The sequence below is a fragment of the Cetorhinus maximus genome, chromosome 23 (genome assembly GCF_964194155.1).
Source record: "Cetorhinus maximus chromosome 23, sCetMax3.hap1.1, whole genome shotgun sequence".
Taxonomy (NCBI): domain Eukaryota; kingdom Metazoa; phylum Chordata; class Chondrichthyes; order Lamniformes; family Cetorhinidae; genus Cetorhinus; species Cetorhinus maximus.
The window spans coordinates 6,286,784-6,291,641 of record NC_135901.1 but is presented as its reverse complement, the minus strand read 5'-3'; the positions used below and the strand labels follow the sequence as shown (position 1 = coordinate 6,291,641).

The 4,858-nt window shown below is 45.0% G+C and overlaps 2 protein-coding genes across 2 annotated transcripts in view; both read right to left on the bottom strand.

Moving 5' to 3' along the window:
• Positions 1-4,858, bottom strand: part of LOC144698213 (uncharacterized) — a 352,133-nt gene that overhangs the window by 70,976 nt on the left and 276,299 nt on the right. The window lies entirely within an intron of this gene.
• LOC144697746 (uncharacterized) overlaps positions 1-4,858 on the bottom strand; it is a 31,583-nt gene that overhangs the window by 1,224 nt on the left and 25,501 nt on the right. The window lies entirely within an intron of this gene.

The following is a 4,858-nucleotide window of genomic DNA, read 5'->3' as shown; positions in this document are numbered from 1 at the left end:
CTGTGAATGGTGTGATGTTTTTTCAGGATCTGTAACTGGTTAAAGATCTTTCCACAGTCAGTTCACTGGAACACTCTCACTCGGGTGTGTGTGTCTCAATGCTTTTCCAGTCACACTGTTGTTTGAAATATTTTCCCGCAGACCGAACACGCAAACATTTCCCCTTTCACAATCAAAGACCGATGATATTCAGGTCCTGATGAATCGAATGACTCTGTCAGATCCTGATGTGATATTTGACTTGAGTTTCCTGTCTGTAAATCCTCCCGTTCTAATCCCCTGTAAAAGGAGTTCACACAGAATTACTTAGAATATAGAGCACAGAAACAGACCATTCAGTCCAGCAAGTTTGTGCCCATATTTATGCTCCAAACTCATCCCCTTCCATTCCATCTGCTTCAAGTCAGCCTTTCAGCTTATCTTTCTATTCCCTTTTCTCTCATGTAATCAGTTAGTTTCCTTTTGAAACATCTAAGCATTTTGCCTCAATCACTTCCTGTGTCAACGAGTTTCACATTCTAACCAATCTCAGAGTGAACACATTTCTCCTTATTGGATTCCTCAGTAACTGTCTTGTATTTCTGGCCCCGAGTTTTGGATTCTCTCACACGTGGAAACATTTTCTCCACATTGACCAAGATCCCACATGGCAGACTGGGCAGGAAAGTAAAAGCTCATAGCACCCTAGAAGGAGTGGCAAATTGGATGCAAAATTGGCTAATGGCAGGAAGCGGTGGTGCATGGTCAATGTGTGTTTTTGTGAATGGAAGGCTGTTTCCAGTGATGTTCTGCAGGCCTCAGTACTGGTTAACAATAAAAATAAAAGCTGTAAGAGTGCAGAAAGATATCACTGGACTAGTCAGGTGGGCCAAGTGCTGTCTTCACACACTAAGGATACCCTCCATCATGTTCTGTGGCACTACCGCTGTGCTGAATGAAATAGATTCAAAGAGGATCCAGCAGCTCAAAATTAGACATCCATGAGGCGCTGTGAGCCATCAGCAGCAGCAGAATTGTATTCAACCACAATGTGTAACCTCATGGCCCAGCCTATCCCTCATTTCTGCCATTACCATCAAGCTTAGGAATTAACCCTGGTTCAATGAGGAGTGTAGGAGAGCAGCGGACTGCAGTAGTTCAAGAAACAGTGATGGACTGCAGCGGTTCATGAAGGCAGCTCATCACCATCTCCTCAAGGGCAATTAGGGATGGGCAATAAATGTTGGCTTAGCCAGTGATTCTCACATCCCATGAATGAATTTAAAAAATGTGTGGCAGCGCCAGGCATATTGAGAAATGAGGCATCCGCCTGGTGAAGATACAACACAGGACTACAGACATATCAAACAGCGGAAGCAGAATGCAACAGACAGAGCTAAATGATCCCAATAGGTTAGATCTAAGCTTTGCTGTCCTGCCACATCCAGTGGTGAATGGCGGTGGACAATTAAACAACTCACTGGAGGAGGAGGCTCCACAAACAACTCCAACCTCAATGATGATGCCCAGCATGTCAGTGCAAAAGACAAGTTGCATTTGCAGCTTTTTACCTTCCACATTAAGATGCTGATGATATTCAGGTTCTGATGAATCGAGTGACTCTGTCAGATCTTATTGTGATGTTTGGTTTGAGTTTCTCATCTGTAAATCCTTCCTCTTCTAATACCCTGGAAAAAGAGCTTCAAAAGCCACCAATATCAGTGCAGAATAAATATTCAGAAGTAACAAAGAGTTTGCTGTCTATAATTCCACCTCGTGCCCCACGGCTTCTAATCCCCTCTAAAAGGAATTTTCAAAAGCCATCACTGCCAGTACAGCATAGAAATCTCTCCTCCAGCTCCAGGCCGCAGAACAATCACGCTTGCGCCGTCTACACAATGCCCCCTGCATAAAGATCGCGACGGCGCATGCGGCCTAGTGTGTATTCACCCCCGATAAAGATGGCGACTGCGCATGCGACCTAGTGCCTATTGGCACCGATAAAGATGGAGGCTGCGCATGCGGCCTATTGTACATTGACCCCAATAAAGATAGCAGTCGTTAACATGGTTGTAATTAGAAGCGCTACAGCTGTCGAATCGCTCGGTGCAAACGCACCGATAGATTCCGATAGATCCTTGTTCGGACCTTCAGGCCTACACCTGATTTTTATGACGCCTCCCCGCACATCTCCGGGCTCATCGATCCCACCAAGTGGCCGCTGCTTCCCAGCTGCAGATGTGAAAAACAAGCCTGTGTCAGTCGGCATGCGCCAAGACTGTTCCATACTGCGCTGCGCAATAGTCTCCTGTGGTGTGGATAGGGGGTATTCTGCACCGCGGGGAATGCTGGGTGAATGATCCGCCATTGAACATTCCACTTAGTTCATTGTGGTTTTTTGTTGTAATGGAGTGGACACTTGGGGAAATTGATAAAATTAGGAAATAAATTGGACTGAAACTGAAGTGAACGGACTCTCCATTATCCAGGAGAAAGAAGGGAATTGGAAATTGATGAACAATCGACAGTCCCTAAAACAGCAACAATAACAGCAGAATCCAACCCGTGCATTTACATGTGAACTCAGTCGTGTCTTAGCGAGTCGAGTGAATGAATCACTGGGGACAGGCTATCAACAAATATTCATCATAAGCCCAGCATTCCCCAGAGCTACCACAACTATAGTTCCTTAATCCATACACCCTGTAGGGATTCAATTTCATTCCCTTAGCTTCTCCATCAAAACCACATCTGTTCTGATGTTGCAACCTCCTGTAACAGCACCTCAGATATAGCCTCCTTTTTCCTCAACTGAAGATCTCCCATCCCCACCCCCAACCCCCAGATATTGTGTTTGACAGGTCCTTCGACCATGCTCGAACCAATTCCCTCACATCTTCCACTCCCTTACAGAAGCCCGATGGGTTTCCCATTATCCTCACTTTCCACCCCACCAGCCCCCATATTCAACAGGTCATCTCCAGTGTGATGCTGCCAGCAAACTTATGTTCCCCTTCCCCCTCTCCTTTCAAAATTTCAAAGGGACTATTCCCTCTGTGATCCCCGATCCACTTCTCTCTCACCCCCTACAATCAATCCCCTGCTCACAGCATCTTTCCAAGTGAACAAAGGCAATGTATCACCTACCCCTTTATCCCCTCCTCACCATCCAAGGCCCCAAACTCTCCTTCCAGGTGAAGCAGCGGTTTATAAGTACTTCCTTCAATTTAATATACTACATTTGCTGTTGTCAATGTTGCCTCCTCTACATTGAGGAAACCAAACACTGGTTGGGTGACTGCTTTGCAGAGATCTCTGCTCAGTCTGCAATCATGACCCCGAGCTTCCAATAACCTGCCATTTTAATTCTCCACCTTCCTCTCACGCTGATATCTCTGTCCATGGTTTACTGTCATGTTCCAATGGAGCTCAATACAATCTCAACAGCACCTCATCTTTGCATTAAGCACTTTACTATCTCCTGGACTCAACAATTTCAGACTGTAATCTCTGATTTCCCATTTTGTTTTATTTCTTTTCGTATAAGGTCATAACTGGAAATGTTAACTCATTTTCTCTTTCCATAAATGCTGGGCTTGCTGAGTATCTGCAGCAATTTCTTTCTTTCCTTCAGATTCCCAGCATCACCTGGGAATTGAACACAGGTCACAGTGCAGAAAGTACTAAATTCTAACTACTAGGTCACCTGGAAAGCAGGTGCATGGCAGTGATATAAGTGATCAGCGGAAATCTATCATACAGAGTGTAAACATGGAATGGACATGACAATGAAGTTTATGCTCTTTGTAGGTCATCATACACGGGCAGAACTAAACAATCAGCAAACTGACCGATTCGAGCCTAGGAACTAAATCTCCAAACCTCAGTAAGGCTGCAGTTAACCTCACACCATAGACTGTACTCACTGAATGACTGACCCCCATCGGCAGAGATTTTATGCTGTGGACCAAAGGGCTGCAAGTGACCCAGGGCCATCATTTCAATCTGATTTAAATATATGGCGTCATTGTAGGAGAACAGTGGGAGGAGGAAGTGATGATGAATCTACAGAATCCTCTGATGGGGTCTGTTCTAGTCTGGGTTTGACCTCATAAAGGGACCGGCAGGTTCGGGCTCAGCAGCGGCCAGGGAGATATTGAGCATCTGGGTTGTGCTTAGGATGTTTATATTCGATAAGGATGACTCCAGTCGTACTGTATTCAAACTAAAGTGTTAATATTGTTTCACTTTTTAATACTCGGTCTTGTCTTCTTCCTGAACGCATGTTACATTGGAGATTCAGTTACTCAGCCCAAGGCATCAAAGAGCGTGAGAGAAGGTGGAACAATCACTTCAATATGTACCCATAGCACTGCATAAAACTTGTATTATTTATATTGGTGCTGGCAACAACCAGACAAGGAACTCCAGTTTGTTGTGTGGAGATGGTCTTGGGATGAACAACAACAGACAGAAGATGACTTCGGAATTCGTTTCTCATCTGAGCTCCAGGCCACAACTAAATTCACCAGTTTAACTGTTTCGGGGCTGCAGCTGGCTGAATGTGCCGTGTATTACTGCGCTCTTTCTCAGACTCATAATGATGGAAAACTGTCTCACCTCTGTACAAAACCTACCTTTGGACTGTGGCTGGGCGCTCCTGTCTGTTGGGTGTCAGATAGAATCTCGGCAGATACAGCCATAATGTGGCTGTCAGGCGCTCAGACACAGATCTAGAGGAAATCAAATTAACCTCGGGTCAAACTATCACACAACTGTCTCCAGGAGCAGCCAAGAAAACAAATTGAAGAATCCAATCGGATAGACAGACCCATCAGAGAAAAAATGTACAAGTTAAACCTTCCTTCCTGCTTCTGAT